The 24,932-nt window shown below is 32.7% G+C and overlaps 1 protein-coding gene and 1 non-coding gene across 2 annotated transcripts in view; both read right to left on the bottom strand.

Annotated features, from left to right (window-relative positions):
• Positions 1 to 24,932, bottom strand: part of Negr1 (neuronal growth regulator 1) — an 845,456-nt gene that overhangs the window by 573,135 nt on the left and 247,389 nt on the right. The window lies entirely within an intron of this gene.
• On the bottom strand, positions 24,401 to 24,564 carry LOC141425071 (U1 spliceosomal RNA). The gene has a single exon (XR_012450181.1). It is a non-coding gene; the product is annotated as a U1 spliceosomal RNA (small nuclear RNA).

Genomic DNA, 24,932 nt, shown 5'->3' with positions numbered 1-24,932 from the left:
CTAAGAATCTTTTAAGAAATTCAAGTAAATAAAACTATGTACCATATATTGGTACAGTTAGCACACTATTTGCTCCAACTATTAAAAATTAATTATATATATTTATGTTTAAATAAATACATAAAATTTTAAAACTCCCTGAATTTGTCATATAAATACACTTCTTTGACAAAGTACATTGAATAAAATCTTTGCTGGTGATGTGATGATTTATGACTGTAAAAGAAAATGGTAACTTATTTTTGCCTTTTTAAAAAAGTTATAGTATTTAATATGTCATTTTACCTATCTTCTTCTAAAATGAACACATAGATGAATTAAAATTTTTGGTCATATAAATAAATATACATTTTGTTGTCCTATGGGCCTGAGTATTCATAGGTATATCTTTCTGCTAATGTGGTGGGGACAAAGAGTGAAAGTTTAGGTTCTGTACAACTTTCTACTTTAGATTTCCATGGATAAGATGACTGGTAACATTTCTCAGATATTTTGGAGCCTGTGATCAAAATAATCTCAAGAAATACCAGAATAAAAACAGACCTCCAAGGATATCTAATTAGTTCTAAGTTAAATGCAAATCTAGGTTGTCATTTTATCTGGTCCAAAGAGAAATGAAAAGACCAACCATAGTGTTGTGACTTTTATTTAAAGTTAATGTTCTCAAAATAAGCAATTCTCCTTCATGCTGAGATCATTTAATCTTACGTTTTTGCATTTAAGTGGCTTTTTAAATAAATTTCCTGATGTATCACTGGTAAATTTGAAACCTACTTTAGATTAATCTAGACTCAACCAAATGAGAACAGAAGAGTTACTAAAAGCTAATGGTAAAATGTGAAAGAGAGGTATAAGAGCAAATTAACATTTTTATACACCATCATTTATAAATATTTTAATGAAATCATTATAAATAACTCAAAATATACCTGATTTAAAAGAAGACATTGTACCTCATAAATACCAATATTTATTATGTATCAATAAAACAAAAAGAACATTGAGATAGGATGTGTCACAGTCAGAGAAACTGAGAATTAGAGAAATTAGCTCTTCCAAGATGGTACAACCATGAGAGGGACAACCAGGTTTCAAATTCATGCTTAGACACTCTTAAACCCACATAGATGTGTAAGTCAAAAGAAATTTGAAGAACTGGATAACATGAGTAGACAAATAACTTTAATAAATGAAGATTATGTTAGCTGACAATAAACAAACTGAATAGTGCAGAACCTCAAAAGAGGGATAGGTTTTGTGAACTTAAGGACAGGTGACAAGTTCAACTTCATTCACTTCCTTGCATTGTGCAGTTCATTTTTTAAAAAATTAACTTTGACATGATATTTGTCTTTATTTCTTTACAAAATTAGGTCTCTGTGATAAAATGTGCTTCTTAAGAGCTCACATGTATTATAACCCTTGGAGGTGGCAAGATGCCTGACAGTTTTTAATATCCAAGAATGTCTGCTGAAGGAAAGGATGAAAAAATAATGAATGATCATTTTGTACAAAACTCAAGTGAACTTTTAAATTAACTAACATTTTTGCCATAGGAGATATCCCAAAACTATCACCCCAGCTGGATTTATACTGCAGACTATGTGCTTTTCTTAAGACAGATGCAGTGGGTCTTTCTTGTAAATCTATTACAATCCAATTATTTTCTTTCACAGAAAATTGGTTTTCTTTTAATTAGTCATAGTTTAAAAAAGATAGAACCTTCTGAAATTACTTTGGAAAGTATTTTAAACAGCAGCACAAAGTAACAGTTGCAATTACATTGAATTAAAGGAGAGGGAGTCTTTAAAGTAATCTTGCAACTGTTCTCAGAGACTTAAGATATTCTTACTTTGAAACTATAATCATCTACAGACATTTTACCAACAGCATGAGAATGTAAGTTTTTTGAGAGTGAAGGCATTTATTTTTTTACTCAACTCTTAAATTTTGAAAGCCTAGAATATTATTTAGCCTTGAAAGACATTAAATAAATATTTGTATAATGAATATTTTGATAAATGAACTAGAGGTACAGAGTTTACCAAATTATATAAAGCCAATATCAATGGCATATATTTATTATATGTTCTAGTTGTAGAGGACTTTCTAAGGCATTTTAGAAATTGTGAGCAAGTATTTATTTGAAGCCTATGAGCAGGAGAAGAACAAAAAATAAATAGATAATGCCCTTACTTGTGTGAGTTTACAGTTTATTGAAGGAAGAAAACCCAAACAAAGCAAATATACTGTACTCTTGGACTCTGACTGAAGAGATTTGTAAAGTTACCAAAGACTAGGACTCTTTTCTCCCCCCCCCCATTTTTGAAAGAGCATTATTAAAACTATCTTGTCTAGAATCTTAAAATATATACATATATATACATATATATGTATATATAGATAAGTATATATATATAGATTTCATTTACACTTATCTATATGTATACACATATATATAGACATATATGGACTTCACATATATATATATTTGTATATATATGTATACAAACACACAAATATAGACACACACACATGTAATCTCAGGTAATTCTAATGGTGTTCATTGTGTGTGTGTGTGTGTATATATATATAATTTTTAATATCTTCATAGATAATTCTGACATGCAGCTAGGCTATACAACATCCAAAGTAAATAAATAATCATAAAACATGCCAGTGATGACTGCTGTTATGAAGCAAACTTAAGCAGACAAAGAGGAAAGACCTTGGCATGGGCTGTTGAACAGTGGTATGGATATCCAGTGGAGAGCATCCCAGGAACATCCAGAATTCCAGGATGGCTGCTACTAAGCCAAGAGGAGCATGGTAAGACAATATTTTTTCAGGGGCCACAGCAAGGGTTTCTTGCTTTCCCTTAAGTATGATAAGAGGACATTTGGGGAATCTCAGTGAGAGCAACATGATCTAGCATTATTTAGAAATACAACCCTCAGTCCATACGGAAGAGAAGCTGTCTCCATGGACTGGAAAGGATCCGAAAGAGAAGGGTAGACACAGGATGACTCCTGGATTTTTGCCTCAAGAAACAAAGTAAGTGGCAGTTTTGTGCTCATAACTCTTGGAATTATAGGTGTTTGTATTCTTATCTAGCTGAAAAGGCAGAAGATTGGTCTTGTGACTTAAAATACTATGGTAAAATCATCTATTTAGAGTTCTCTTTCTTTTTCACATGTATATATAGTGTTAATCATATGGACACATGGCACACAAGCATATTTGCATAATCATATGCACAGCTATAAAATGTTCCTAAATCTAAAGAGACTTTTTTTTGCTGCACATTAGAAAATAGTGACAGAAAAAAAGAGAACAATACTATATTACAATGCATCTATGCCATAGGTTAGTTCCATCAATATGAACCTAGGAATTCTTGAGGAGTATTAAAAGCTTAGGAGGAATGAAAAAAAAATGAAAGTAACATCGAAAACAGAAATGAAATCTTGGTCAGATCAATGAATAAATTTCAGCTTTGAGATGGCAAAGGCATTTTTAAACTGGCTTTATCTTAATTTTAATGTTGCCACTTCTCTTTTGATAAAAGCTGAATAATGGTTGAGGTTCATTACTGTGCCTAATTTGCCTTACAATATTACATTTCCTCATTTTGTTCCATGCATCATTATAAATTTGAAGCTATACATTTTAACTTAAAATCACTTATAGTGTCAGTGACAGCTTTCTTCATTTCCATTTTGTTTTTAAAGGCACTTTTTACTTACATGCTGGTTTTTCATAGCAATATGACTTTTTATTGTTATTCATATTAATTACCAATACAACTAAGTATGAGCCAAGGGTTTCACTTATTCTAGCTAAAATAAAGAACTAAAGATGCAGATTAGGTGCTAGAATACCTGTTTTTTAGATTAAGATCCTGATTTATTAAAAAATTCAAAATGTTGCAAATTACTTCTAAAATCCTTCTAAGATTTTGATACTACATACTTTAAGTTTTTATTTTGTAAATAAATAATTATTCATTTTGAGGAAAATGGTCCCAAAATAGTACATCTAAAAATATTAAAGGTATATGGCTTAGTTGAAGGAAATTAAAAGAAGATAATTCTCAGGGGCCAAAATTTCAAAAAGGCTTTAACACAAGAGAGAAAAATCTTGAATATTCTTTAATGTTAAGGAACCTAGTTTAAATATCTCAAGCCATATATGAAAGCAATAAAGAAAATCTGGGAACCAGGACAGATGAGAGACTGAAAAAAATTATCTTTCATGTTACCAGAGCTCTACAAAAGTAGCAACCTTATTAAATAAGTCAGATAAAAGGAAAAGTGGGATTACTTGCTATACTGAGCCCTGTAAATAGACCAAACAAAGACTGTGACTAGATAAAAGAAAGTATATCTCAGCTTTATCTTATTTCAAAGAAAGGAGAGAGAGAGACAGAGAAGAAAGAGGGAGAGAAGGAAAATACATAAGAACTAAGTACTATGGAATGTGGAAATTAAAGGTCAAAGGTTAAAAAAAGATATCAGGTAAGTAATGAATAAAGTTAATAAATTAAATAATAAAATAAACCATTACTACCATCACCAAGAAAAATAGCAGAGATAATGGGAGATAAACTACATAGTTATGTATCTCAACTCAATAGAAATTAGTTAAAAGCCTTAATTTTCAATGTAATATAATACACCTTCAGAATATTTAAACAAAAATTTTTACAAAGCAACTGGAATACAATAACAAATCTATCTTTACAGCAGCATATTATAACACAACTCATTTGATAATTGTTACATTAATCATGTTTCAAGAAAAAAATCAGGAAATTATGTGAAATATGAGCAAATTAATTAATTGATACTCACTCAAACCTGCTTTCCACATGGAAAGAATACATTGTTAGAGCCACTGAAATGTTTACAAAATTATCATCCTTTGATATCCACAGGAGAATGGCAGAAATAAAGCACCAAGAAGAATCAAAACTTCGACACCCTGAATCCCCAGCCCATACAAAGTTTCTCCATGCCACATTACACTGAGAAAATAAGAGGGCTGCTGGGCCACCAGACATGGGCTCCAAACCTGCTTGGGAGACATCGGAAGACCAACAGGTGAGCACCAAGCATCACATGGTATTCCCATAGCCACCCCTGAGATAAACCAGCATAGTCCCCTGGACAGACTGACCCCCCACCCTGGAAAAAAATAACTGAATAATAAACAAGGAACTGCAAAGGAACACACAGGAGAGGAGGCAGGGTGTGTAAGTGCACTGGAGAGGGGAGGGAGGAAAGGAGCTGATATCTACATGAACTTTCAGTAAACAAAGACTGGAAAGCTAGAAGGGCTGACAGCAGGCAGGTGATAAGCTGTTGCCTGAAATGAGGCAGGTAGCAGTCTACAAAGCTTATCTCCTGAGCTAGTGAGCAATGTCCAAAGTCAAACAACACTGCAAAATTGAAAAACAATCAGCAAACCATCATAACATGCTGACAGAAAGGAGCTGGCTAACCGATCTCTGACCTTGCCCCAGACAAATGGGGCAAGGCAAAGAATCAAGCCCCCAATAAACCAACACAGTTAAAATCCAACTCCAAAACAGGATGGCTGGTGGGCTACAGAGCTGTTCTCTGGAACCTGAGGATAATATACATACTTAAAGAGCTACACTCACTAAGTGAGTAGCTGACAAAGCAGCTGCCATTGAAAGACAAGAAAAAAAAAAAACTTAGTCTCACCTCTTGGTGAGACTAAGACAGAGTCTCTGCTTAAATACCAACACCAAGACTGGATGCTGAGGGAGTAACACCAGAACTACTAAGAATGAAATTCTATTGTACCTGATCCTGGAATTTTTGTGTGTGTTTGTTTGATTGTTTTGTTTCCTGTTTGTTTATTTGTGTGTGTTTGTCCATCTCTCCCTGTTGATTTCTTTTTTTGTTGTTTTTAGTTTTACTATTGTGAGTTACCTAATACTAAATTACACACAGACCAGGGACAGAAATAGCATACACACACTAACCTAAAACCCAACACATTCACAGAACAAAATTAAACCAAGGGAAAGAAAACAGGTGACTGAAACCAACAATAGCCTACTGAGAACATAGTTACACAGTACCAAATGGAACAATGGAAAGACGAAAAAGGAAAAGAAACCATTCTCCCCCCAAAAATAATTAAATACAAGATTCAGAGGGAAATGAAGAAAATTAATACCCATTTCTAGACTCCAACAAAATGATAAACTACACCAAAGAACCCAATGAAGCCCACCAGAACAATCTGAAAGAAGAAATCCTGCAAGTAATCACTGAGAATTTCATGGAGCTGTTACTAAACATGGTCAACCAAAATGTACAAGAGGCACTCAAGAAATTCCAAGATACCAAAATAAAGACTATGAGAAGACACAGAAACAAATAAATGAACTCTTAGTAGCCCTAAATAAGCACCAAAGTGAAGCAGAGAACACTATAAATAGAGAGATAAATGAATTAAAGACAAAAATTGACAATATTAAAGAGGAAGTGACCCATGATATGGAAAACCTCAGGAAAAAGAATTAAACAGAAATACAAAACATAATGGAAGGCCACTCCTGCAGACTAGAACAAGCAGAAGACAGAATCTCAGAACTTGAAGATGAAATGGAAAATAAAGGAAAAACTGAAGAGCTATTAGTCAAACAACTTAAGACCTATGAAAGGAATATTCAAGAACTCAACAACTCCATCAAAAGACCAAACCTGAGAATCATGGGCATTGAAGAAGGAGAAAAGGTGCAAGCAAAAGGAATTCATAATATATTCTACAAAATAATAACAGAAAATGTCCCAAATCTAGAAAAAGCTAGGCCCATTCAGGTATAGGAAGCCTCCAGGACACCAAACAGACTTGACCAAAATATATTATCATTAAATTAAAATTAAATTAAAAATATATTATCATTACAACAACAAGCACAGAGAATAGAGAAATCATATTGGAGGCTGTAAGAAAGAAAAAATGAATTATATACAAAGGTAAACTGACCAAAATCACAAGATTTCTCAACAGAAACCTTAAAAGCAAGAAGGGCATGGAATAAGATATTCCAGGCACTGAATGAAAATATCTACAACCATAGGATACTCTACCCAGCAAAACTATCCTTCAAAATAGATAGAGCAATAAAAGTCTTCCATGATAAGCAGAAACTAAGACAATATATGACCACCAAGCCACCACTACAAAAGATTCTACAAGCAATTCTGCACACAGAGAGTGAAAGCAAACAAAACCATAAAAGGGCAGGCAGTACCAAACCACAGGAGAAGAAAAGGCAAGAAAGTAGAGAGTAACACTGATTCAGCTGCACACAAACAAACCCTTAAACAACAAAACCAACTAAATGATAGGAATCACCACATACATATCAATACTAACACTGAATGATAACAGACTTAATTCCCCCATCAAAACACATGGTTTGGCAAACTAGATTAAAAAAGAAGATCCAACAATCTGTTGTTTACAGGAGACCTACCTCATCAACAGAAACAAGCACTGGCTGAGGGTGAAAGGCTGGAAGAAGATTTATGAAGCCAATGGCAGGAGTAGCAATACTTATCTTGGACAAAGTAGAGTTTAAACTTACATCGATCAAATGAAATAAATATAAGAGATAAAGAAAGACACTCCATATTAATAAAAGGGGAAATACACAAAAAGGAGATAAAAATAATCAACCTATATGGACCCAGCATCAAACACATTTCATCAAACACATGCTGAAGGACCTAAAAGCACATATAGACTCCAACACACTGGTAGTGGGAGACTTTAATACTCCCCATCACCAATAGATAGGTCAGACAAACAAAAATTCAATAAAGAAATTCTAGAACTAAATCACACCATAGATCAAATGGGCCTAGCTGATGTCTACATAATATTTCATCCAACTTCTGCACAATATACATTCCCAGCAGCCCATGGAAACTTCTGTAAAATTGATCACATCTTAGGGAACAAAGCAAGCCTCAGCAAATAAGAAAATAGAAATAATCCATGCATTCTAGCTGGTCACAATGCATTAAAACTAGAACTCAACAACAAAAATAATAGCAAAAGACATGCAAACAGTTGAAAACTGAACAATACATTGCTTAGCAATCAATGGGTCATTGGTGAAATAAAAAAGGAAGTTAAAAGTTTCCTGGAAGTTATGAAAATGAAAACACAACCTACCGGAACCTATGGGATACAGCAAAGGCAGTCCTAAGAGGAAAGTTTATAGCCATGAGTGCATATATTAAAAGGACAGAAATCAATGACATAATGCTACATCTCAAACTCCTAGAAAAACAAGAACAAGCAAATCACAAAACAAGCAAAAGGAGAGAAATAATAATGGGCTAATAATAATAATAAAGGGCTGAAATTAATGACATAGAAACAAAAAAAAGCATACAAAGAATAAATGAAACAAAAACCTGGTTGTTTGGAAAAGTAAACAAGATTGACAGACCCCTGGCAAACCTTACGAAAATGAGGAGAGAAAAAAGCCAAATCAGTAAAATCAGAAATGCAAAAGAGGAGATAATGACAAGGAAATCCAGAAATCATCAGACACTACTTTGAGAACCTATATTCTAATAAATTTGAAAATCTTGAAGAAATGGACAAATTTCTAGATACTTATGACCATCCAAAGTTGAACCAAGAGGACATTAATCACCTGAATAGATCTATAACACAAAATGAAATTGAAGTATCAATAGAGTATCCCAAAAAAGAAATGTCCAGGACCTGTTGGATTCTCTGCTGAATTCTTTCATACCTTTAAAGAAGAACTAATGCTAACTCTCCTTTTACTTTTCCATGAAATAGAAAGAAAAAAACACTGCCTAACTCATTATGTGAAGCCAGTATTACACTCACCCAAAATCAGAAAAAGACACCTGCAAAAAGAACTATAGGCCAATCTCCTCAATGAACATCAAAGCAAAAATCCTCAATAAAATAACAGCAAACTGAATCCAACAACACATCAGAAAGATCATTCACCATGACCAAGTCAGCTTCATCCCAGGGATGCAGGGGTGGTCCAGCATACACAAATCTATAAATGTAATACAGCACATTAATAGAAGCAAAGACAAAAACCACTTGATCATCTCAATAGGCACAGAAAAAGCCTTCTACAGGATCCAACACCACTTCATGATAAAGGCTCTAAGAAAACTAGGAAAAGAAGGACTGTACCTCAACATTATTAAAGATATATATGACAAACCTACAGCCAACATCGTACTTAATGGAGAAAAACTGGAACCACTTCCTTTAAAATCAGAAATGAGACAAGGGTGCCCACTATTCCCACTCCAATTCAACATAGTCCTGGAATTCCTAGCCAGAGCAATAATACTAGAAGAAGAAATAAAAGAACACAAATAGGTAAAGAAACTGTCAAAATATCTTTATTTTCAGATGACATGATCCTATATCTTAAAGACTCAAAGAATTTTACCCAAAAACTCCTAGACAACATAAATAGGTACAGGAAGGTGGCATGCTATAAAATCAACTTACAAAAGTCATTAGCTTTTCTGTACACTGACAATGAACAAATTGAGAAAGAATATATGGAAACAATTCCACTTACAATTGCCTCAAAAAAAAATTAAATACCTAGGAATAAACTTAACAAAGAATGTGAATGAACTCTATAAGGAGAACTACAAACTCCTGGAGAAAGAGATAGAGGAAGACTACAGAAGGTAGAAAGATCTCCTGTGCTCATGGATTGATAGAGTCAACATAGAAAAAATGGCTATACTACCAAAAGCAATCTCTATGTTTAATACAATTCTTATCAAAATCCCAATGACATATATCACAGACATTGAAAAATCTACCCTAAAGTTCATTTGGAAACACAAGAGACAGCAAATAGCCAAGGCAATACTCAGCAAAAAGAACAATGCTGGAGGTATCACAATACCTGACTTCAAACTATATTACAAAGCAATAGCAATAAAAATGGCATGGTACTGGCATAGAAACAGACATGAAGACCAGTGGAACAGAATAGAGGACCCAGATATGAATCCACATAGCTATGCTCACCTTATTTTTGACAAAGACACCAAAAACATAAAATGTATGGCCAAATGGACAAATGGGACTACATAAAATTGAAAAGTTTCTGCACAACAAAAGAAATGGTCTCTAAATTGAAGAGAACACCCACAGAGTTGGAGAAAATATTTGCTAGCTATACATTAGACAAAGGACTGATAACCAGAATATACAGGGAACTTAAAAAACTAAACTCTCCCCAAATCATTGAACCCATAAAGAAATTGGCAACTGAACTAAACAGAACTTTCTTGAAAGAAGAAATTCAAATGGTCAGAAAAACACATCAAAAAATTCTCACTATCTCTAGCCATAAAGGAATGCAAATCAAAACCACACTAAGATTCCACCTCACCCCATTTGAATAGCTATCATCAAAAACACCACCACCAACAGGTGTTGGCAAGTATGTGGGGAAAAAGCAACCTGCCTACACTGCTGGTGGGAATGGAACCCAGTGCAACCACTCTGGAAAAAAAATATGGAAGCTTCTTAAAAATCTAAACATAGATCTGCCATATGATAAGGCAATCTCACTCATGGGGATATACCCAAAGGAATGTGACTCAGGTTACTTCAGAGGCATCTGCACCCCCATGTTTATTGCAGCGCTATTCACAATAGCTTTGTTGTGGAAAAATCCAAGATGCCCCACTACTGACGAATGGATGAAGAAAATGTAGTATTTATATGCAATGGAGTTTTACTCAGCCATGAAGAAGAATGAAATCTTATCATTCTCAAGTAAATGGATGGAACTGGAGAACATCATTCTAAGTGAGTTTATCAGGCTCAGAAGACCAAAAATTGTATGTTCTCCCTCATATGTGGACTTTAGATCTAGGGCAAATACAGCAATGTTGTTGGACTTGGGTCACACGCTAAGCGGAGAACACATATGGAAGGGATGGGGATAGGTAGGAAACCCAAAACTTGAAAGTGTTTGATGTCACCCCTGCAGAGGAGATAATACAGAAACCTTGAAGTGACAGAGGTCAATATGGGAAGGTGATCGGGAACTAGTGAAAAGGTCAGGTAGAGATGAATCAAACTTGTGCATGCAAATAATGCTAGGAATCTCTCTGTATAGCTATCCTATCTCAACTAGCAAAAACGCTTTGTCTTTCTTATTATTGCTTATTTCTTCTCTTCAGCAAAATTGGAAAAAAGGGCAGAACAGGTTCTTCCTGGAAATAAGGGGTGGGTAGCAGGGAGAGGGAGGAATTGGGGGGTAAGGGTGAGAAATGGCCCAAACAATGTATGCACATATGATAAATGTATTTAATAAAAGAAAAAAATAAAGTCACAACAAATTTTATAATGACCATATTATGACTATAGATAATTCAAAATCAAAAATAGCACATTACATATTTGAAAACCTCATTTGCTTAGGAACTTAAAGTTTTCCAAATGATATTTGTTTCAAAAAAGAAATCTCAATGCATATGTGAAAAAAATAACAACTCTACCAATAATTAGATATTTTAACTTGTCAAACTTGAAGAATATATTCATATATACAGAACTTATAGAAAGTAATTACAGACTACAACAGAAGACTGGAAATTGATGTGGTAAGTATTTAAATTTATGTTATTAAATGATAGTTTAACAAATTAAAAGGAGGTAAAAAGTAATTTTAATACAGCAGAAATTAATGAATTACAAATTCAGAAACAGTCAAATTATAACATCTTAAAGCTGAAGTAATTATTATATCCAGCAAAGTTAATAAAAAGTCAGAATTGATCAAACCTATATTGTAAATGAAGAAAGGAATAGCTAGAGATGCAATATGAATTAAAGACAATAAAGTGATATTTTGAAGGACATAATGTAGATATATTTAAAAGCATAGACAAAATATAAATGACCTAGAAAAATTTACTCAAAATGAAGAGTACTTTGATAACTTTTATTGCACTATTAAAGAAATTAAGTAATTACTAAAACATCATGCTCCATGTTTTAACTGGCAAATTCTATCAGTGATTTTGAAAAAAATAATCCAATGTTAAACTAATATGAAGATTAGAAATAAAGATTCTCTACTCATTTTTGAATAATTGCACATTGAATACCAAAACCAGACAAAGAAATGATGAGAACAAAAATCTACAAGCAGTTCTTATTCACAAATATTAAAAATTCTAAGCACACCAAATCAAGCAGTTCATTAAAGATACCATTTAAAGATATGTTTATTCAAGGATTAAATTAATTTTAATGGATTGAAAAGAAAAAATATGTGATCATCTCAATAATTGCATAAAATACATTCAATAAAATTCATATTTATTTTAAGAAGCATTCCATAAATGAATAGGGATATACATATATGACAAAACTTAAATTTATAAAGAACATAAGCTGAAGACTACAATAGAAGGAGTTGCTGGCATGGCTCAAGTGGTAAAGTGCCTGCCTAGTACGTATGAGGACCTGAATTTAAACCCCAGTGCCACAAAAGAGAAAAGATTAAAAGATTATAATAGATACTGTCAGTGTTGAAAACTGAATGAATTTTCTGTGGAGAATGACTCAATACTTCAATCATTACTTTTAAAAAGTTAGAATTATCTCAGCCATGGCAATAAGACAAGAAAAAGTAATAGAAACTATAGACTTGTTTAAATATCTAGGTTGTCATTATTAACACTTAATTAGTTAGAAGCAACACAAGAATCTACAAATTCATAATTCAATAATTGTTTAGTAAGACTGCTCTGTACACAATCAATATAACAGAAATCAATTACCTTTTTATGTAGTAGTAATGAATATTTAGAAAATTTAATCTTAAAAAGGTACCTAATACAACAATAATAAGGACCCAAGATTTCTGAGAACAAATTTAATAAGATAGCTAGGAAAACATGTTAAATTTTTAATTAATCAAAAATAATATATCTATTGAATTAAAAAACTCTATGAAATGATTTCTAGGTATTTTAACTTTAATGAAACTTGTAAAAAATTATAAAGACCCATAATATACAAAGAACAAAGAACTAGGGTGGTAAGAATAAAGCCTGTACAAGTCATACTTCTTTTGTTAACTGTTACTTTGTTTCCAAAAATCATTGTGGTACTGTGCATCAAAATTTCCTGAACTAATACAAACACCTGATGAAATAAGAATAAAATATACATATGTAATTCCTTTCTTTAAGTGGAATTTTATGTCCTCAATTCATTGCATTTCAGTGTTCTCACTGTTGTCACATTTGTGGCAGAAGTTAGTGAAAAGAAAGCAGACATAACACATAATATAATTCCTTTTCTTCTCTGCTCATGCAGAAGTTCCTGGGTTTTCATTGTCACAGTGGAGGTGATATTGCAACCTGAGCAGAGTCCAGACACTTGTCTGATTCAAATTAAACCCAAACCCTTTATTATACAAATAAAATTACCTCATTTTAATTGCTCATGTATCTGTAACCATTTAGCTAAGTGTTTACAGTTTCTCCCCACACCTATTTGGTGGATAAATCCTAAAAGCTGATTTATCAGGGGAATATTAAAAAGGCTTACAGTTTTAAAATGCAGATGCAAATTTTTCCACACAGAGGCCAACAGGGCTGCTTTTGTGTAAATGAGAGTTATACTGCTAAATCCCCCATAATGAGATTAGAAAATATCTTGTAAATTAAAGCAAGAGATTTTTAAAGTTAATATACTGCTTCCATACTAGATTACATTTTATGTTTAAAACATTTTGATGAAAAAATTCTTGATAAAAAACATAAGAACAATAATTACTAAAATAATTTTCAAATTAGAGTTGAGCCATGGAAAGCCTTTCAGATACACTGGGGATCAATGAACATTAAAGTGAAAGAGAAAACCATTTAATGAACAAACAAAAATAATATAGTAGGAGTATTAGGGACTAGTAAATGTCATTACATCTTATTATATTCTCTTGTCAAATTATATTATTCTCTCATACCTTGATATGCTCTATTACTTAAACAAAAGAATAACCATACTCTTAGAGATGTGATGAAAAAATAGGTTGCCTACAATTAGGATGAATATTTTTACCTTCATTTTATTAAAAATAATCCTTAAAAGCATTAAATAAGTTATAATATATTCTAAGATCACCATTTTAAACTCAGATATAATACAAAAGTCATTAAAATGCTTTAATTTGAGGAATAACTCTTGCTAAAACTTACATTAAAATGTTTTACTTGAGCAAGTAACCTCACATGCAGCATCTAGCTACATGACTTACTACTGAGTAACATGCCAGAACTTATTTTGGAAAAGTTCTATGTTTTTGTTCTTGTTTTTATCTGCCACCATATCATATATTTTCCCTCCATTAAAGTAAAAAGTGAAAAATTCATAATATAGAGTTCACATCTTTTCATGTTTTTTCTTTAGTTGAAGCAAGAGCTGTTTTAGAGCATCCTGGTGTTTACAGAGTACCTAAAGAAGATAGGAGGATTAGCAGTATTCTGTGTACTCAGTTTTTAAAGAAATTCTTCAATATAAAGTATCTGATGAACAATAAAAGTAAAATAAAGTAAAATGAAATAAGATAAAATCCTTTGGAATACTGTGTCACAAAAGTATCACAAAATTTTAGACTATAAACTGCATGCCCTCAGAAAAATGATGTATCCACTGATTCATTTTATTAGGCAATACAAACAAAATACTTTTCTGCCAAGCTCTTAATGAGAAAATTTCCAAATAATTTCCTTGGGTTGTTATGAACTTCACATAAAGATGCAAAATATTTTCTCTGGATGTTTCTACAGCCATGTAATACTTAATCAAGGTTATCGCTATATTCAGCTTTGTGTTTGCTGTCAAAGGAAAGATTCTGTCCTTATTATGCAATGTAAGAATGCTCCAGCTCCCTAAAACTGACAATTACAAATCTTTAAAACCTCTCTTTATGCAAAACTTCACAGCTACAAGCTTACCTCTTAAAAAGACAATATACATTGATGCACTATAATGATAAATTCAGATTTCTGAGCATAATAAGCACATTAGCATAATATAATTGGTTCTGCCTTTAGGGTAGCCAATCAGATTGTGCAAATGTGCCTATTCATGAACTTGTGAAATGATTTGCCACTTGGGAGATATATGAAACAATTCAATTTCTCTTTCTATCAATGAATTATGATAAAAAAACAAAACCCAAAATGTATATTAAACTTTTAAGGAATATGTTTCAGTTTAGACACCAAATATAACTTATAATACATATTCTTAAGTTTTATGTCTCATGTAATATAACCTTCATATTGATTCCATGATAAAAGCCAGTAGCTGCTCAAATTCTATGTATTTATAGCATTTTAAAACTAATACTTTAAGGAGAAGGCCAAATAGATAAGAGATTTATACAGAACCAAACTATCTTGTATAACATTTCTATAAGATTGGAGATTATGTGTTCCAAATGTACCTGCTGAGAAGACAAATTTTATTTATAGAAATGATTATTTTAGCTAGCTTAATATTATTCTATAACAGTCTTAAAAGCTCTTATATAGCAATAAAAAAATTCACTATGCTTATCCTTCACTCTTGTAAATCAAGAGTTAGCTAAGTACCATTCAAAGTGAGTTCAAAATCAATCCAAGACCAGTCTGCAACATTAACAGAGAAAAAATTACTGAGGAAGATAAACAATCCTGGGGAGAATAAAGCAAAGTTTTTGTTTCTGAGATCTACCTGGAATTGTCTGCTGAAATATGTTTCTCATTTAGCAGCATTTAAATATATCACTGACAAGAATGGCAGTGCAATTTTTGTCTTTATACTTTCTGCCAAAAAAACTAAGCCTCATTTCTGAAGAAAGGAGCTCCACTTTCAAGAATAGACATAATTAAAGCAGATGGTTCATTGGATCAAATAAAGTATTATCTCTGCTCCATCTCTAAAGTGGTTCTTCTCTCAACTGATGTACTGTAAAGAATGGAAAGATGTGGAAGAGATGGTAATGCAGCGTTTGGACTAGGTGATTTCAAGAGTCATATCCTCATTCTATTAAATGGATTATTAATGGCAAGACTAAAGCTAAAATTCTTGTCTCTACTTCCACCTTATTTCTTTTCCTATGAATACCATGGAAGTCTTCCATGCCAAAAAAGGGTGAAAAAAGTAGTTGTTAACAAGGTAGAATATTGACATTAAGATACAACTTTAAAATGAGTTTTGTGAGCTGTTCTAGCTCTTCTATAATTCACAATATAATTCTTTAAAAGAAAAAGTTTTTCCTATCGTTCTGCTGATTCTTCACCTCCAGTTCAATCTTCCAGCCTCAGAATTCTGGCTATCTCCCTTCAGGGGACTGAAGGGGAGAGATGATGGGGGCAATATAAATAATGTACAAAATAAGTATAATCAGAGTTGTAACAATGAACCCCCCTGTATAATGAATATATCCCAATAAAAATTTATAATAATAATAAATAAAGAATTCTGGCTTACCCCCTCACTCTATTGGTAGTTTTTTTTTTTTTAGTGGTAGTGGGGTTTGAACTTAAGGCCTCCCTTTTGTTAGGCAGGTGCTCTGCCACTTGAGCCACTCCACCAGCCCAGTTCCTCACTCTATTGAAATAGTCCTGGAAATAGTCACAAACTGAGCAAAGCAAAAATTCTAAGTACAACTATTTTGGATTCTATTTTATTTTCATTGTGATTTAGCTATGATGATATTTACAAATTCTTCTTGAAGCCCTCTTTTCTTTTGTTTGTAATGCATTGATGAGTTCCTGTCTTTATTTCTACCTTCTCTAATAATCTTCCATTGGCTTAGGAACTTATCATTTTCTGTGTAACTCTCAAATGTTCTTATTCCAAAGTCAGTCTTAGGCTTTATCATTTTATGCACTATTTATTTAGATCAATCAATCAATAAATATATAAATATAAATATAATATATAATTATAATTAATTATATATTTTATATATATATAAATATATTTATTTATACACAATCACTGGGTTCAAGTACTATTGATCTAAACATTTGGGTTTTCTCATTTGCCAGTTTGTTTTGTGATATTTTGAGAAAGGTTTCACCAGACTGCTATAACCATGAGATCTTTTTCACTTAAAAAATAATTATTCTTACTGGCTGCAAAATAACAGATCCATCAGCTCACCAAATTCCATGTAAAACTGAAGTAATTTCTTCCTAAATAAACTGCCAATAAGATCTTTGTTGGTAGGATAAATGAGTAAAAGGTAGGAATTATTAAAAACTTATACTTTATATGAAATCTTCAAGTTTTAAGAATAGTATAATTTGAAGCTTTCTTTAATCTCTCAAATTTTGGAAAATTTTATCAAAAAGTATTTTATAAAATGTTTAAGCTGTATAAACAATCTAATCTGGCTTCAGCTGTGACAAAAATACCGACAGCTTCTGAATTTATATTTCCAGCCCAGATCTCTTTGCTGAGTATTAAACACAATTATCTCCTAGATCCTCACTACTCAAAGTCTGGCCCATGGACAGTTATATGAACACCTCCCAGAGATTTTGTTGTATTTGTAGAACCTCAGGCATCAACTCAAATGCAGAGGAGAATCAGCATGTGAAAAGCTTCCCCAGGTCACCTGTATGTATTTTAAACTTAAAGAATCATTGTATAGATTTTTCTACCTGAATTTTTCATATTCAAAATATTCTACTTGCAGTAGATTTAATATTTCCCACTTAATTTCTCCTGAAATTCCTATCCTAACATTTGCTCCCCAAGTCTAACCAGTTATCCAAACCAATTATCTTGGAGTCTTCTCCATGTTACACATCCCTTTCAGTCACTGAATCTTACTAGGTAGAAAACTTTAGTAGTTCACAAACCTGTTTCTTCCTCTTCTTTCCCCTGTGTGGCAGTAATTCAAGCCCTTATAATTGCTCCTTAGCCATTGTAACAGCTTTCAAATTGACTCTGTGTCATGTTTATTTTAATTTTCATTCACTCTACTGGAATTAATTTTTAGAACCATGAATCTTATTTATATTCCCTTGATAAAAAAGGCTTTCATACAAAATATCTTTTTCAAAATAAGCATATATAGATTCCATATGAAAAAATACACTTTTGATACATCAAGAGGTCTAATATCTGAATATGAACAAGTGTGTGTAATTATTATTTCTGTCTATAGGATAAAATCAAATAACCCTCCATTTCCTCACCCCTTTCTACTTCTCTGACCACTTCACCCACAAATTATAGTTTCCTGAGCACACTCTACAGAGTTCAAAGCACTAAGTGATTTCATGTCACTGTCCTTATACACACTAACACCTTTACCTAACTAACTTCTCCCCTCCTTTTAAATCTGGACTATGTCTACTTAACCTTCAATATTCTGCTCAGATAGTTCTGCCTTTTTCAACTATATTAAGCTTTCTGCTTAATATTTCCACTGTATTCTACACATCTCTGTATCACAGAAATTTGAAAAAAAATTGCAAGATTTTCAACATTTATTTCCCTTATTAAAGCATGAGCACTTATTGGGTCAGGTTTATGTCTTCTATGTCCAACTCAGGGCATGATGGTCTATAAAATGTTTAATAATTGGGTGAAATAAAATGGAAGAATTTAGTAAACATTAAAATAAAAGTGTTAAAATATTTGCATGAGTATTTCCAAAATGTTCAAGAGTACAGGAAAATGACTCAAGTGACTAATTAAAGAAGTTATAAGATTACCCAGTTATTAAGATTGACACACCAAGATCGATTCTTCAATTCAAAAAGCAAAAATAGGCTAGAGTGGTAAAGGAGAAGGGGATCAAAATAAGAAAGGCATTTATTTAGAGGATAAAAGAAAGAAAAAGTAAGGAGAAGAAGAAAAGTCAGTATCTTTGAAATGTTGCTTTCACTTCCATTTTGTTGCATACAACTTTTGGTACACAGAGTAAAAGATCTATGAAAACTCTAGCAAGAGTCATAGCTAGAGAGCAATAGGAACGGTGATGTGACCTGTGCAGCGCTCATAGAATGGATTACTAATAACCAATCAAGTATTGTATGACTACAACAGATCATCCTGATATGTTTATTGACAAATAATGCTGCCTACTATAGCCTATAATATATGTATATTTCCTTGAAAAATATGGAAGGGGAGTTGTTTGTTTTGTTTTGTTTTTTGGAACAGCACAGGATGGCCTCAAATTCATAATCACTGTGTGCACCAAAAGTCGTATGCAACAAAATGGACCTGAAAGCAGTATTTGAAAGATCCTGAGTATTTCTAAGGACAAAGTATATTTCAAGAGATCCTTAATAATGTGTGGTAAATTATCGTTATGCATGATCTAATTAATGGAATAAAAATAAGTAAAAGGGAAATAAGTCAGAATGCCAAAGTAGATAATACTGTTCCATCTTTATGCTTTGTGTTATTTGAAAAACAAGTAGGCTTATAGATAAAAAGTGTGTGAATAAAACATAAATATATTCATTTTGGAAAATGTAAATGTGCTTCAGAAATTGTTACTGATTTCTTTTTATATCCTAAGAACTTTGTGTTAAGAAATGCTCTCCTAGAGATCTTAAATGTAGAAAAATTATCACAATTTTTCAAACAGCTAGCTAAAAAAAAAACCATAAGCCAATCCTCATATACCTGCAAAATATGTCTAATCAACACTCACTAATGTTCACTTATTATGACAATCTGGAAAGTAAAGTTCTCACACTTAAGACCACAAGTAGGGATTCTTTTGAGATACTATCATCTATTTAAGGATTGAGAAACAAAACAGACAATGACTTATGGACAAGCATATTTAAAATCGAATACCATACACTGACATGTGATGTATGAAAGTTTCTTTAGAAGACAAAAAGATTTTATCACTTAAAATTGTATTAGTATAGGAAGTATTGTTATTTTATTCATTAATAGAATAATCCTATTGGCTATACAAGTAAGATGAAGAAAACAGGGATCTTCTGTAATACAATCACTGTATTGATTAACAACAAAAAGCTTCTGCTCAAAGCAAGCAGATGAGCTAATCATTGAGGAATATATCTGTAATCCAGCATTTCGGAAGCTGAAGCAGAAGGATCATGCATTCGATACATAGTGACACCCTGTCTCAAAATAAACAGCAAAAAAAAAGAAAAATGAAACAAAATTGCAGAAAAATGAATAGAATATACTATATATAATTGCACTTGCACTAGAATAAATGCAATTATGGTCATTGAGATTTCAAAGTCATCAAGATTAGCATTCAAGTCATCTTGAAAAGGATGACAAGGACCATATTCAGTGTTTGCAAAGATCACTCAAAGTCAGTGGTTGAGAATTCTCCATGTTTTCCAAGAAAGAAGACATCAAAATTATACATGGGAAGAAAACCAACTGAAGGAAAGTGATTCATCATGCAACATTCTTAAAACAATCATGTTTTGTGTCCTCTTTCTTCCAACTGAGTCTTGAAAATTCCTAACATATATTACTTTTTCATTGTTCATGGTAGGCAATTGAAGTTAAATTGCCCTAGAAAACTTTCCTAGTAATTACCTACATTAAGCCCTTTAAGAAGTTGAGGAGAAGATACAGCAACCGGCAGCCACCAGAAACTAGCCTTTTCTTAGGTTTTTAAGTACCAGCAGAATAGGTAGCTGACATCAGCTTGCAAAAGAGATCGAAAGCCTCTTCTATAGTGGTTACCACTCGCTATTCAGTGGCAAAATGGGAAAGACTCAGAGTACCACAAAATATTACCAAATTTTATAAATGAGAGGAGGCCGAAAAATATCTCATATGAAATCATTTCATTTTCAGGTGAGAACTCTGGGTTCCAGATACATTCTGGGATTTGCGCAGGGTTATATGAGTCAAAGGCCAAGCAGAACACTAAAGTGAACCAGGAAAGGGTAAAAATGGTTCGGGAGGAAGGATGTCTGAGCCTAATACAAGGGATATTCTATGCTTCATAACGTAATGTGGTTTTCATCATTGGTAGTATTTAAGAGGATGGGGAGTTTCACTTCATGGAGATTTTCATAGTTTAATCTATGATGTGTTAAATAATATATATGCATCTTAATACTTAACACCTTTTGCCTAATGAATAGATGTTATTTGTTCAAGACTCCCAGATGAGAAAATAGATGTGGTTTGATGAAGTAAATTACCCAAACTCAGAGAGTTAAAAAATAGAAGAGTTGGAAAATAAATTAAGGTTTGTTTCACTTATGAACACTTGTGTTTTCACATTAAGATGCACCTAACCTGTGGGAAATTGTCTACTTCTCATATGAATTTGAATGACCAACTCAAGCATTTTTAAGGTAGCTGTGTGTAACAACTCTCAATTCCTTAACACCTAGGTTCTATGAGGATGGGCCAATTTTGGGTGAGCCATCATATGTACCCTAAATAACTGAAGTGCAAGTGCAAAAGATTCCAAGTTTTGGAACAGAAGCAGGAACAAAGGGGAACTTGGCATGCAGAATAAGGAATAGAGTGGGAAGCTGAAAGGAACACCAGAACACCTGCCAGGTTCAAAACTACACTCAAGTGTCCTTGCTTATTGTCTCTCTAGTCTTACAATAGCCTAGAGAAGGTTAAAGATAAAGGATGGGGCAAATTCTTCAGCTTTTCTGTATTCAGAATTAGTGAGTCATTTCTTGACTATAAGGTACCTGTCTTAAAATAGGATACCAGGACTCAAGATCATAGTTTAAGCAGTTTACTTCAGTGCATTCACATTAAAAATAAGGAGGTGATTTCACACACATAAGATGTTTTTGCAAAATGCTGTACTCACACAGTTCTCACATATATATGTGTATGCGTGTGTATCTATATACATATATATGTATATCTATACATGTATGTGTATATCTTGCTTACCTAACCTAATATTTGTCTTTGTCAAGTAAACTTTAGCATAAAAAAGTACAAGATACACAATCTGATGATATTGATTACAATTTTGATTTAGTCATTCTCAGTTGTAGAGTCTTAAGCAGTTTAACACCCTCAAACTCAGTCTCCTTATTTATAAAATGGAAATGGTGATAGAAATTGCCTTAAAGACTTATTTCAAGCATTAAATGATTCCATATCTCGCAATGTTTAGAACAGCCTGGTGCATAAAGTGATTGTCATACAAGTGTTAGCTGTTATTATTTAAGAAAATATTATTAGGTTGGTCATAGTGGTGCACTTCTATAATCATAGCTACTCAGGGATAGAGAAAGGAGGATAATGGTTTCAGCCAGCTGGAGCAAAAGTAATTAAGAGTCTATCTCAAAAACAAGTGGGACGTGGTGGCCTACATCTGTGTCCTAGCTCCTTGGAATGTAGGAGGATTGTGGTCCAAGGTCTGCTCAGGTAGTCAGCAGCAGACCTTGCCTATCAAGTTCAAGGCCCTGAGTTGAGTCCTCAATCCCCAGTACTAAGAGCAAAAAAGATATTCCTAAAATAGTATCATTAATTTTAGAAATTAAAAAAGATTTATCAATGCCTTACTAGTTAAATTATTAATCACAGAATCAATATTTTGTTACAATCTATGAGAAAATTTGGAGTATAATAACTAGAATATTTCTAAAAGCCCAAAATTAAACTTCAGGCTTAGTCACTATTATAAATTAATATATTTACTTAACTTAAGCAGCTATGAAATCTGTTAATATATGTATGGGATATGCTTGGCATGATAAAAGGGACTGCACTATTTCAGTAACCACATATTTTATTGAAGAGCCTTTGGGCTATTTTAATATTCAAATCAGCTGAATATTTAGCAGTAATAATGTAAGATTAATATTTGCACAGGCACTTGTTCCTTTAACAGCAGACATTACAACCAAGCTATTACTCTGTAATAATGGAAAGATGTTTTAAGGCACTGTCAAGAGAGAGACTTTTATAAAGGTTAGACTTTTATTCTGATGCCACATATTTCCATAAATGATGCTATTTCTTCAAGTGTGAAACATTAATCATTGGCTTTTCAGGATTTCACATTCAAGCAGATTCATACACTTTAAATTTTAACCACATTATCATAGGCAATCATCTCATGATCAATCGTGTAGCTTTTATTATTTAATTGATATCACAAAATATACCAAACTTTTGATAGTACAACAGTATAAGAGACCTAACTGGGTTTATGAACAAATTAGCTTTTAAGAATCTACATTTCAAGACTCTGTTAATGTTTTGCCATGTGTATATTGTATAGTAAAACTACAGATCTATGTGATTTCCTTTGTGTGTATGAATTCTGTTTCATAACATTAATACAACACTTCAGGCAGTACATTTCTGGGGGATTATTACATCTCTCTGAAGTGGATAAAGTCACTTGACTCAAGCTTTAAAATACTGCTTAAGGTATGCAATAATCACCCAGAAACATTGATTTGCATGACTTATTATTTAATTTTCATATTTTTACTTTAAACAAGAAATCCAACAAAATGCTGTCCTTTTTGTTACAAAATGCAAGTCACTATTACTGCATGTAATTCAGTAAGTTGGAACAACTCAGAACTGAATTATTTTCTTGTACCTTTTTTTTTATTTAGCACAGCAATCTCACAGCAGAGATACCTTTAAGTAATACATGCAGAATGGAATAAAGGTTTTGGGGGATTTTACATAAAAGAAGCCTCCGAATATTCTTAATTGAAAGCATTTGGCCAGTTATAATACATAGTGTCCTAACCAAAAGCACACAGGTGTGTTTACTTCCTCCAGGTATTGCTTTCTCTCTTTAGCCCTTGGAAAACACCAGGAGGGGCTCTATTGTGCATGCAGGTGTGATCTCCCACTGAGGAGTACAGATTATATCTCCTTTTAGATGAGCAGGAAAGGAAAGAATGCATTTGGGTATTTACCTCCTGGCTTACTAATTAACTCTGTAGTCCACTTTGTGAAAAATTACAAGCTGTATGTTTCAGTTTCTCTCTTTTGGTAAACTTATTCCATTTCTTTTTTATCCACAAAACCTTACTTTGTGAAAATATGTTAAGCGGGATGCCAAATAGGTAGAACAAGTAGAAAATCGCTCTTGTTTATGAAAGAACTGTAGTATTAATGGACAACTGCCCTGACTCAAAATACTTTTTAATAAGCTGAGATACACATTGTATTGTAGAATGGCAGTAAGTAATCTGAGTGCTTGATAACAGTTTTCACATTATCAGTACTGGGATTGTCATATTACTAGTATTGAGACTTAAACTGTCCCTCCATCTCAATGAATTACGTATTATTTCATTTCTTTTATTTTTTTTAATAGCAGGGGAGAGCGCGAACGTAGTCCCCCACTACCACAAATTATGCAGTCAATTTTCCCACATTTGGGGAAATCGCAGGGGTCAGCACATACGGAATTCAATGGATAAGCCTTGCCCTAGGAAAACCACCTTCGTGATCATCGTATCTCCCCTGCCAGGCAAGTATTTATTTCATTTCTTTAAGGATAAAGAGGACTCAAAAATCTTGAACATTTTGCTCAAATTCAAACAGTTAGTAAACATAGAGTCCAGATTTCAAAGCCCAAATTTAGTCTCTTTATCTAGAGCTATTTTTATTAAACACAACTCAGAAGTGAGTATGGCTATATGTGGAAGGATAACGGGAAGGAGGCAGGGATCCCGCTGGAACATCTGGAAGAAGGATACTCAGAAGAAAATGTTTAAACATTTTATGAAATTGGAAATTATTGACATGAATTGCCAATGTCTATGAGCCAGATTCTTAATTAGACCTTATGATTTCATTAAATTTTCCCCCAAACCACTAGGAATTTATGTTCTTTTAAACTTCCA

This window comes from Castor canadensis, chromosome 7, assembly GCF_047511655.1.
Source record: "Castor canadensis chromosome 7, mCasCan1.hap1v2, whole genome shotgun sequence".
In the NCBI taxonomy this organism is placed as follows: Eukaryota; Metazoa; Chordata; class Mammalia; order Rodentia; family Castoridae; genus Castor; species Castor canadensis.
Note: the sequence above shows the minus strand (reverse complement) of the source record. Positions and strands in the feature narration are given on the sequence as shown.